Source organism: Rosa chinensis, chromosome 1, assembly GCF_002994745.2.
Source record: "Rosa chinensis cultivar Old Blush chromosome 1, RchiOBHm-V2, whole genome shotgun sequence".
Taxonomy (NCBI): domain Eukaryota; kingdom Viridiplantae; phylum Streptophyta; class Magnoliopsida; order Rosales; family Rosaceae; genus Rosa; species Rosa chinensis.
Genome location: NC_037088.1, coordinates 63611209 through 63624086, shown reverse-complemented (window position 1 = coordinate 63624086; position 12878 = coordinate 63611209). Strand labels below are relative to the sequence as shown.

General features: G+C 36.1%; 1 long non-coding RNA gene across 1 annotated transcript; it reads left to right on the top strand.

Moving 5' to 3' along the window:
• The first annotated feature begins 694 nt into the window (after window positions 1–694).
• LOC121051079 lies at window positions 695–1244 on the top strand. Its single transcript, XR_005805060.1, has 2 exons — window positions 695–968; window positions 1095–1244. It is a non-coding gene; the product is annotated as an uncharacterized LOC121051079 (long non-coding RNA).
• The last annotated feature ends 11634 nt before the right edge of the window (window positions 1245–12878 follow it).

Here is a 12878-nt window from a genome sequence, read left to right as displayed (position 1 = left end):
ATGTTCTATGACTTGTGAATCAAGCTGTTGCTGTCGAAATATGAGCAATGCTAGATAGACCTTATTCTTTTCTGTTATCGATCACATAGTATTATGTGTGATTTAAGGTCACCTAATTACATATAAGCTTGCTATGTTTATTGATATTTAGTAAACTTAGACACTTTATAAAGATATTGACAGCAAAACTCAGTTGAACACATGTATAAGTACACCAGCAAATCAAAGTGAAAATATAAAATGATGGTTCATAATAATAGTGAGATTTATGGCTTTTTCTTCTGAATTAAAAAAAATTCCACACTGAAAGAAAAAGGAAGAGAAGGAACAAGAGGATATGCTGTTTATAAGGCTATTCAGCTCTTTATATAATAAGGAAAGGCATCTCCTTTCATCTGCTTTTTTTCTCCTTTCACCTTGAATGCATGGACAATAAGAGTGGAAGAATCTCTTATGCAAAGAAAGAGCGTTTTCAAGGATCAGATAAGGAGCTGAAAAATACATCTAGCAGCAGAATTGAATGTCCCCGGCCCCAATAAAAACCTGGAAAAGCAGCCGTTGAAGAATGTTCACAGCATAATCCTTTGGATATCCTATTTTCTAGTCACCTGGTTTATTCCATCTCCATCTCTTGAAGCCTTGACCCAAATGGAGCGCTTATATATACAGCTTGCGCCAGACCACCATTGAAACCAGAGGAGTACTATTACAAGCAAGTGAGCAACTGGCTTGAAAACTAGAAGTCGTCAATTAATAAGCAAACCAGTCATAAGGCTCCTCCCTATTGGCAGGCACTGGTGATTGGTGTAACATATAGAGGTTTACAATCACTTTCATTCATGACCTGCCAAAGGAGAGTTGCCCTGCGATTGCTTTAGCTTAATAACCTTGCAACCGCATTCAGTCCAGCAATCCTCGGGTCCTGCGTAATACCCTTCCGACATCGGTTATGTGCTAAGTAGATCCTGGTACTCCTATAATTAAGCATAGATCAATAACGCTTAGCTATTGAAGTTTTTTTTTATTTTTTTATTATTGCACTTATTTGTGACTAAAATGCAATGTAGCTTACCATGTGGTTTTGAACAATGCAGGACATAAGAACAGAAATGGTGTCATGGTGTAATAGATCTAGGAAGAACAAATTCTTATCTTCAACAGTTTGAGTACAAGTGGATAAACCTCATATGCTGTTTACAAAATTTCGGAATTTCCTAATGACATTTAATTAGTGACTGATATCATTTTTTTTTTTGGACTGATATCACTTTTGTAAGATTGTCAAGTAGATTTTTTGGCTTACACATTAAAAGTCATAAAAGTCATATAAGAGACCACATCATACCTTTTTTTTTTTTTTTGTTGAACCTCGATAAAACGAGGATAATTAAGTATAAAAGTCTTCAGGATAGCAATGAAGCCATTTTTTTGTTTTTCAAACATTAAAGTATAGGGGGTATATATTTTTGCCTCTAGTTCATAAAATTGGAACTATTTAATCAATGTGTCTTTTTAGTGAGGGATCTCTTTGTTTTGCCATTTTAAGAGACCGCTTATTAGACTAACTTTTCGATCACATAGCATCATCTCAACCGTTCAATTTTTAGGTCTACATGAGTAGATCACTTCTGTAAATTTTCAGTCCAATTGATAATTGTTGAGGCACCCATAAGTTTGATTTACAATAATAAACATGAACGGTTCATATTAGACAGATTTAGTTCGTCATTTGATTAATCTAATTCGATACCTTAACGGTCATCAATTTGGTTGAAAATTTACATAAGTGATCAATTTATGGAGTCCTAAGAATTGAACGGTCGAGATGTCCATATGTGATCGAAAAATGGGTCTCATAAAGGATCCCTTATAATGACAAAAAACAAAAGATCCCTTAGTGAAAGAGCCCCTTTTAAGAAATTAAGGGAATAATTTCGACAAAATGAATGAGGTACATTATGTTGAAACGTATTTCCACCACATTTTAACACTGTAGACTTTCTAAAGTGACATGCATTCTAGTAATGACGGGTTAAATACAAGATTCTACACGACAGTATGTCACAAATTTCCAGTCAAGATATAATTACCATCTATGCGGACGACCTAATTAAAGAGTGATGTAGTTGATAAATGATTAGAATTACATCCCTTAAATTTTTTTTTGCCCATTTTGTATGGTGGCTCTTAGTCTACCCGATGAAATTCTTGGAAGATAGTAATAGATGGAAATTAAAGAATTACATAATCTTAAGAGCAACTCCACCCGTAGTCAAGAAAAGTCGAGGCATCAACCAGTCAAGTTACTGTTCACTGCCACTAGACATGAGTTTCCACCTGTTTTTTTTCTTGACCTATCAAGACTATTCACTTTTCACTCACTACACCAAAAACCTTAACACACAACACTTTTTGCACAACAAAAAAAAAAAGTGTTGTGTGATGAAGGAAAGTGAATCAGACAACATGTTTACTAAACTTACGTTGTATAAGGTGGTTAAAATTCTGAAGTTTTTATCTAGAAAGTCATTGCACAACGGTTACAAGAATAATCTGTTGTGTGAATCAAAAAAAATATTGCGGCAGATTTCCCTCCTAGATGGACTCAAATTTGGCTCCAAATTGTACCCTAGATGCCACTAAATTGTACAACAGTTTAGTTATTTGTGTTGTAGGAGTATACTTGCAAATCATCATACAATGGTTTTTAATGTGCCGTTGTGCAAGTGAGTGGCAAAATTTGGAGAAGTCTCCAAAATGACATTCATTCTCCTCCCAAAATGAGCAAATTTGGATTCAATGGTTTATCATGCTTGTGAGTTCCTACAACGTAATAAACTATTTCTGTTGTGTGATTAAGAAATGCCTAGCCTCAGCGCCAAAATTGAAATTTTGATTGCACAGGCGGGAAATTTCCATCTTTGTTCCCTCGGCTTTGCTACACTTCAGACAACATATAGAACTTGATATGTTGTCTGAGTAATTAAAAAAAAAATATTAATTCGTGGTGCCTTATACAACTCGAGGGCACCATTACACACACTTCTGTTTTTCAAGTCTAAGAGCAAAACCCCGAGCCTTTCTTCACTTCGAGCAAAATCCCGAGCCTTGCATCTCTCAATCCCACTTTGGCCTTGAGTTTTCAGCTAAAAAACTTCCACACTTCCCCTCTCTCTCATTTCACTTCCCTCTCTGCAATTCTCTGAGTTGCAACCCCTAACCCTCTCTTTTCTTCGATTTCTGATTTTCAAACTTCAAAGAGGTGTGTAATTCTCCTTTCTCCATTATCTCGACTTGAGATTAGGGTTCTTCATACTGGAAAAAGAAAGAAGAGGTTCTTCGATCTGCTAGTTCTGGGTATTGGGAAGAAGAAGTTCATCAAGGAATGTGAAGGCTGGGTTTTCGAAACCTCTAATAGATCTCACGGTTGTCGCTTCTGTCCGGTAAACACCTCTCCATCTTCCTCTCTTTCTATTTATGTGACTCGAGTGATTCTAGGACTAAGGTCGTGAAGTTACAGTTACAATAGGGAGATTTGGATAATTGATTTCTGTTGCTTTGATTCAATTATAGGGTTGAGGCTTCTGGGTAAGTGTTAAGGCTTTAAGTGGAGTCGATTAATTAGTGTTTGATTGATAGATTTATATGGTTTAGTGTTAAAATCTTTTGCTTCTGTGCTAAGCTTGTTTACATTTCTTGATTTGGTCGAAAATTGGGTCTTGAACCCTTTATTGCTTGTTTTTATTCCGAGCCCATAAGACTGAAAAGTTTTCGATTCTGTGCTCAGCTTGTTTACGTTTTCTTGGCCTAGCCTTCTTCTCTCCAATTGCAAAATTCCTTCTCCTTTTAGTGTGAAATTGTGTTATTAAGTCGATTGGGTTCTTGGTTTCAACTGCTTTAGGCTTGAATTTGATTGAATGAACGATTATAGAATTGTATTATCTATGTGATTACTATAATGGAAAGTTTCTTTCTTTTAGCAATTGGGTTCATATATTAGTGGAATATTGACTTGCTTTTCTTGATGACAATGTCATATTGTATTGACCGGTGCAGGTACTGTAGTTGTATGAACTTTCATTTGGAAACTTAGTTTCCAGTAACTAAAGAATTACTTCTTCAAAATTGTTGTGTTTGTGCTGGAACCAAAGTTTAGCTTTTACTGATAATAAGCAAAGGCTTGGAGGAAATGCTATGCTTGTTGATGCAGAACATGCCTTTGATCCAGCATATTCAAAAGCATTGGGAGTAGATGTAGAAAATCTGATTGTCTGCCAGCCTGATCATGGCGAAATGGCACTTGATCGAGAGTAAGATATCTTTAACTATGTGTGTATCCAATGGGAACTATTTAAGTATTTTGGAAGTATTCTTGACGTACTAATTGATTTTGTATCACCTCAGTTGCAGATCGTATGAGCAGATCTGGTGCCATTGATCTTATCAGTGTCTATTCTGTCTCGGCTCTCACTCCACGAGCAGAAATTGAAGTAACTTTTTTTTTTTTTCTGCTGGTAGTTTTGAATGTCAGATATGCGATTGCTCATATAAGTCAAATGACTTTCTGGTCTTTTACATAGGGTGAGATCGGGATGCAACAAATGGGTTTGCAAGCATGCTTTATGAGCCAAGCTTTGCGCAAGAAATGCATCTAAAGCTGGATGTACTCTCATATTCTTGAATCAAATAAGATATAAGGTAGTTTTACTTAGCATTGTTTGTATGACTTCTTTTGCCAATCATACACCTTGGATTTGTTGCCGAGTATGAGTGCCTGGGTCTAGGCACTTGTATCTGAGCCTTGAATTTCAGATATACATGATACATACTTGGATCCATTGCAATCCTTTAGATTGAGTGTCTGGATCCAAGCAATTGAACTCAAGTAGGAAACATCTGTATTTATATATGGGGGCAATTGTTATGATAGGATCCATGGTAATTTTTGCCCCCTAATCACAAGTACTACACTTCCAAAATAATTACCATCATTCATTCATTTTGCAAGATTGGTGTGTATTATGGGAATCCAGAAGTGACATCTAGAGGAATTGCATTAAAGTTCTTTGCCTCAGTTCGCCTGGAAATACGTTCTACAGGGAAAATAAAATCTGTAAGCTTCTCATGCATTAGTTATTTTATAGATCAATGAATTATCTGTTTTGATCTCTTTTCAATTTTGATCTATGCTATTTGTTATCTGAGTTTACTTTTCTATATTAATTAGGTAAAAGGAGACGAGGAAATTGGGGTTCAGGTCCGTGTACGAGTGCAAAAGAGTAAGCTACTTTTAAAAACATCAGAATAATTTCTGCCTCTTTGAGGGATTTTCAAATTTTCTCTGATAGTAAAGCCACACATTGATTGCACTCTTGCTAGAAATTTGAAACTGGTAAAAGGTATCTAGACATCTATTACTGGTATAAAGTTTGATAAATTGTAGTGCCATTCTTAATCGCTTTTGACTAATTTCTCAAATTTCTTTGTCCTGCATCTATACGCTAGTCTAACCGCAGTTGCGAACATGAAAAACCATTGATATAACAGTCAATAATCACTAGATTGCACTAGCATTTCTGACTGAAGTGCAGAGTTTTTGGGCAAAACCTATTGATCCCTTTTGATTCTTCAGATTTGTGAGAACTGCTTTCATCTTTTTTGAAGATATTTTTTTTATCAACTGCAATATCCTGATCTACAGATTTGGTGTGTAGTAAATATTCATGATGCATTTAATCATGTCCATCATTTTAGTAGTTTAGTCAATATTTGTTATGGTTCTAATTGATTCCATGTATAGCAATTCCACGAATGACATTTGTGTTCCCACCTAAATATACTCACTCAAGATATTGGCTTTGGGCAGCAGGTAGGTCATTCTCATCATTTTTCTCCTAAAAAATTATATATATATATATATATATATAGTTGTTTACTAGCTGGTGTGCAATAGAAAATGAATGGGGTTAATCAAACAAGGTGGACTTAATTAAAGAAGTTGAGGCCTATGACATGGAAACTTTTGTGAATGATAAAGTTTGATGAAAATGCACAATCATTCTCAGCTAATGTCACTTTTCTCATCTTCTATAGCCAACTATTCGGTACTTGACCATTAGCCTCCTAAATACATGTTTGCATGCAGGAATCCTCGATGGCCACAGTTTCTCTAAGTCTATCCCTCACACTATAGGATCTTGTTGAAGCATCTATATCTGTAAGGATCTCTAAAGCTGCATTTTTTTTTTATTAAACTATTTTTATTATAACTAGTTTTGGTTTTAATGATGTTATCGCTGGGCCAAAATATGCACTAAAATCTGGAATTTTCTTCATATATATATATATACTCTACTGTAGAGATTTGAATAACAATAGATTGAGTAGGCAAATTCCGCCTTCAATTGGTAGTCTTTCTAATTTTTTCTATCTGGACCTAATTGGCAACAAACTTCAAGGATACATCCCAATCTATAGTGAGGCTACACCGGGTCTTGATATGTTACCATTATGAAGCATTTGTATGTCAACTCTTAGTAGTTTAGAGTTGGTTAGTCAACATTTTCCCATCTGATAAGTTGTTTTCTTTAAATGCAGTCATATAGGAGACAATGCTCTCAGGCGGAATTCAACTCAACTTTTCAGCTCAAAGATGGTTTTGGTGCACTTGTAAGTTTTGTTAAATCGCCTACTTGCTAGAGGGTATTCGCTTTGCTAATTTGTATGGGGAAGTTTATATCTATATGAACTCCTTAGTACACATTTCTTCTTCAAAAAGTATCGCCTTTTCTGCATCTTTTTGTATGGAATACTGGATGATATATTATTGATGTGTAATTGAGTCATGACTCAAGGTAAAACATTAACTTTCTTCCCAATGTTCTTTGTGCTATTTTAATTGTTCATTTATAAATTAGATAGTTCACAATAGTCTTCTAAGTACACCAGAAACTACCTTCTTGAAACTAACAAAAAGCAAAAGCACCTAAGGTGGACAATAGGTACAAAAGAAAGAAATACACTAAAGAAGTAAACAAGAAATATCAAAATGCCAACAACTCAAACTGTTTGCGCGTGTAAGACACATATTAATTATGGCAACTAAAAGACATTTAGTAATACATGTAATGTTGGTGATGAGTTCCATGGCATCTGAAGTCCCACAACTTCTCAATTTGCTCATCATGAATATATCTTCTTTTTCCCTGCAATAAATATGGCTGTTTTGTTTGAATATTATTTATTGGAATAATTGTTGAAGCATGAGTTACAAGTTGTAATTATTTGGCTCTCTGAACTACCATTCATTTGGCAAGTCTTTATTATGTGTGATTTTATTGCAATCTTTATGTGTTTTGGAATCACAAGGTAAATACACTTTGTTTAATCCATTCAGCAGATGCACTCAACTAATGGAAAGTGTTTTATATAAGATTCCATTGAGTTTGGGATAGTTACATGAACTCTATTTTCATTGAATAACTGAATAGTGCTGCTTTGTCTGAATTAATTCATATGGTATTGCTGGTAGAAGTGAGAACAGGAGCAAGGGTAGAAGTTTGGGAGCTTTGGAAAGATTATGAAGTCTCTGCTCGGAAGAACAGTTAAGCGCACCAGATGGTTTGGCATTTTCATATGTGGAATGAGGGGGCTAAGTTTGTCATCAATACATATATCCAGGAGATATTAGAATTATTTTTTGTGTCTTAATGTGTGGATGATTGGGAAATACATCCTTTGTAGTACATTTGATTGTTTAATGTATGAATCAGAGTACTTCAATTGATGAATTGGATTCAAATTTCTTTTCAATATTGATCAGTACCATTATTTAGGTAATAATGGAGCATTAATTTTGCCCAATTATGATCACACAATGATCAGGTAACAATCATACCACACTAGTACTCTATAAGCTGTTGTGTGAGGAGTGATGAAACAACAGAATAATTCTAACTCATGTTGTCTGACAAGCAATCAAACAACAGACCAAACAAGAACTCAGTTGTCCTAATCTAAATCAGACAACAGACAAAATAAAAAAATGCTGTCTGACACACTTAACATACAACAGCTTAAAACTGTAACTGTTGTCTGAAGACAGCGCCTCAACTGCTGCGCAGCTGCGCTTGGCATCTGCCGAGTCATCTGCCGAGCTATCACACAACAGTTATAACACATACCTGTTGTCTGTGTGTTTATCACACAACTGTGTTCCACCGTTGTCTGATTTTTCATCAGACAACGGCTCACTCTACAACGGTGGGTCTCCAAATCCCACAACGGTTTTCTGCCGTTGTCTGATAAGATTTTTGGTGTAGTGACTGTTCATCGATTTTTATTGTTCACTTTTTTCTTGCCATTACAACCCAATATATGCACGTCACGACGAGTTCGTGAAATTTTCGGAGAATTATTCGGATCACCGGGCTATTTTCCGTGGTTGTTCGAACTTTTGGAATTTTGGGAAATTAATTTAAGAAAGAGAAACAGGTGGCGCGATGCTAGCCATCCACCTTTTCCCACCGATTGATCCTAGCCATCATTCATTAATGGGACACATCTATTCACTTTAAACTATGGGAAGAGACAGGAAAATTCAAGAGAGAGAGAGAACTCAGTGCTCTCTGACCAGAGACGCAGGGCGACCCGGCAGGAAACCCGACTGGAAATCGCTCCTCCGGCCACTCTCGCTCAGCTCGCAGACACCATCATCTTCGTCTCGCCGTCGCCAGCAACCCCTTGACCTTGGATCATCCATGCACTGAACGGAAATGGAGAATCGACGGCAAGAAGCAACGACTGCTACGGCTGTTCTGTGGTGTTTTTCGGCGACTCCGGTCACCGATTTGCTTGCATGTGGTATGGAAATTCATCCCCTCGTCATTCTCTACACGTCTGTATAATTAGTTTTTCAATTCGATCGAGTTTTGACGAATGTGTTTCTGGGTTTCTGTTTCCGTTAAGGTTCCTCGCTGCCGGCGACTTCTCCAGCTGCTTCTCCGACTGTGAAGCTTCCTGGTGCTGATGTCACCCACGTTCAGGGCTGGGCCGAGCTGGCAGATGGGTTGGCTGGGCAAGAAAAATGTCAAGCCTTTGGCTTTTTTCTTGGCTTCGGTCAAGAAAGTCAGGATTTTGCCCGGTCAAGAAGCTACCAGTGGAGTTGCGTTTTTCTCCTCCATGGTCACCACCTCAGCTTTTCCTAGCTGGTGACCGGTCAAGAAGCAACCGGTGGACTTGCTCCAAGGTGATACCAACCTATAGGTTAAGATTACAGAGATTATGTCGTCATTACTTACGACAACGCGACAAGTAACGAAGTAACTATTACTCTGGTTATACTTTTCCTCACAATAATTTTTCTATTTTGATATACGAGGGAGAATTACCCTTCTAGTTTATAGCATATTGGCATACACCCTAGCCATAAATCCTTAATCAACAAACTTTAGTAGAATAATAGTAGGGGTGGGGAGATAGTTTTTTTCTCAATGGTAAAGTAGTGGGAAGTTTTTTTGTTCCTCCATGTATATAGCCATTTGATTTTTTTATGTATATTTATCTTCTATTTTATGTATTGATGCTATTGTCCTTGATAATTAATTTTATGTAAAATTTTATAAATATTTCAGGGCTATAATTGAAAAACAAATTAGTTACGAAGAGCAAGCTCTCTTTCCTAAATAATAGTACTAGCGTTGTACCCGTTCGATGGCCGGAGTAATATAATAAGAACTACTTGTGTTTTGTCTCAAAATTCAGCAGCTAAAGAGAATAAAAGTTTGAAAACTATTCTGAGTAATTTTTAGAGTGAAATATATTGTGTTTTTAACCCACATTTTTTTCTTTTCTAATTTTCTTTTATTTGATTTTAGTATTTTACCATAATGACATTTTGGATCATTTTATATGTATTAAATTTATTTTATTTAAAGGGCATATATGACAATCTAAAATTTGCTGAAGCATTTGACATCAAAATTTGACTTCCATTTACAGTAGTAAATTAAGATAAATGAAGTTCTAATATTTTCTATTAGAATGAAAAAAGAAAAAATGCCATGTAGTGAATGAAACGGCCATATGTTTGTCACAGTGGAGGAGCCAAAATTTCATATCAAGCGGGACACTCAGAAGTTGTAGAAAAAAAAAATTGAAATTTAAAATATATACCAACACTTTAATATAAAAATATAAAAAATAAGAATAAAATTGCTGTAAGATTAATATTTTTCTTAAAATTACGTATTTTATTACTAAAATTTATAGCTTTAGATATTTAGACAATGTTTATCATGTTTACACAATTTAATTTTAACTTCTAAAACTATAGAGGAAAGGTGTGTTAATGTTCTCAAAAAGAAAAAAGAAAAAAATAGAAAAACCAACCCTCCTATCTTGCTGACTTTTATCTCTTGAAATTACTAGATTCAATTTCAATCGAAAATTAGCTGCACGCAGCCTTCGACGATATCACACCATAAAGAGTTATCTTGTGTATTCAAATAAGAAAGAATTGTTGATGGTTGAAAGACACATTAGCTTTGATCAGAAGAATGACATGCGTACAACATCAAAATTCATAATTTACAAATTGAATTTTGATGAGTGTAAGTGGACCAAGAAAAACAGTTTAGGTGGTGAAACACTCTTCCTAGGTGATAACTCTTCGTTTTCGGTAATCTCTTCAAGTTTTCCAGGATGTCTACGGAATTGCATATACTTTATTCATGATTATGATTGTTTTAAAAGTACATATGGGCCTCGTGGTCCTAATGATTTTGGTGTGTATGATGTAGAAGATGAAAGCTTTCTATCTATTGACAGCACAAAGGCTTCAATGCTAGTGAAGATGAGTCTTCAACCATCAATCTGGATTTTGCCAACGTTTCAGCTGTGAACTATAAAATTTCTTTGTTTAATCCTACGACCTTACTACTTTCGTTATCAACAATTGTAAACTTTTTCTTTCAACATTGTTTATAACAGACTTTGCATTCATTTTGTTCTTACTTATTTATTGTTTACTACGAAAGTTCAATTCTTTTGTATATAAAGATACTAAGATATTTTGATCATATTCTTGACCCTCCATGATAGAATTTCTAGTTACACCACTTGCCTGAAGTGGCTGCCTCACTTGGCACCCCTCAGAGGCGGCCCTAAGTAACAACTAACAAGAGAGCAATGATAAAGGTAAGAGCCTCTTGAAAGAGGGAAAAAAAAAATCCAACCCGCTTAGGAGGCAATCTGAAACGATCCCTACTTTAACTGAGAAACCCCAACTCAAAATCTTCAAAGGGCGTGGAGAAGAGAAAAGTTTGGCCACCAAAAACACAGAAGGCAAAGAATCTGAAGACCAACACAAGACCAGGCCCAAATCAGGAAAAGAAACAGTGGTCCACCTGTGACAGAAACTGTTTTTCTATAAATAGCCAAGTTGGGATCTAAATCTGACTCCCTCTGCCGGCGGTACTAAAAACTTGCACGACGAGCTAGCAAGCAAGACCTAGTTGAGTTCTAGGGCACAACCTGTTCAACTTTCTGAGGTTTCCAATTATGGATCCACTTCTAGGTATCTTTTTTTTTTTCAACATCTCTTTTCTCATAGATTTTCAAGTCTTTGTTTTGCTCGGGCTCTTCTATTGCAGATAATACATGTTCTAGTTTGTGTTTGCTCTCCAGTGTTATTCCATCTTGATATTGTAAACACACACACACGCACTATTAATTTGAAGAGGATATAGCATATGTTCATCCTTAAGACTGTTCTCGATTGTTTGATTTCCAGTTGCTTGTCTACTTTAGATTGTTTTTGGTTAGTTTACCTATATGCAGGCTGTATTAATTTTTTTTTTTCCATTTCTTCCAGGAGAGGGATTTTGGGTAATAATGTTTTATAAGTTGGCTCACATGAAATTCATTAGTTATATATTTATATGATAAACTCTGGTCAGTGATCTCTTTAATTTTTGTTTACCTTTATTTTGGTTTGTTAGAATGGTTAGAGTTGCCAGCAAGGGCCGACTAGAGTTACTGGGAGATTACTTGCGATTTAGTATTGTCTGTGAATCTTTTTTTTTTTTTTTTTTTTTGAATCAAATCAAAACGATTTCATTAGCTCAAGCTAGAATGGTACATTATATACTTTTTCACTGCCTTGATACAGAGGGCAGATAAGAAAATGTGGTATACATAGGCACCACTCATTAAAGACATCTCATGCTCACTTGTTAAAGCGAGCCTATAAAATATGAAAACTAAGCATAGTAAATAGGCAAAGTTCTAAAACAAAAGACTTAAATTTTCTCCTTGCCCTTTAAACTATGGCTTGGAGGCTTGATAAGATATGCCAGGCAGAGTTCTTGTGCTTCCGCTATTTTCTTTGCTTTGGATGGATTCTTGTTCTTGGAACAAAGAGGCCTTCCGCTTTCCTTCTTTGGTTCAGTTTTCCCTCTTGCATTGCTTCTTTGGGTACCAAAATACTACCCGGAGCCTCCACCATCCCAAGTGATTTAGCAGAGAACTTGGTAGTGAATTCTGACATCTTCAGCTTCTTGTAGGCATGTCTATGCATGTCAGTGTTGTAAACAAGTCAGGTAGCAGTACCTTCAATTTATTCGGGGATGAATACGGGGAGGCTGGCCTGTCCCTTTTGGTGAGCACCACATTGTCAGCTGGCACATTATCCATGTGCAAGAGAGTCATCAGCACTGGAGGAGAACCGGGCCTTTGGATCACGCACCAGGATTGTTTTGTGTCCAGTAGCCAGTTCATTAGAGCCAAAGAAAGCTTTGCTTACAGGAGGTAGGACTGGGGTTTGGAGGCCTTGGAATTTGAATGCTCCATTGACAAACCTGCAATTAGCAAAACCGAAA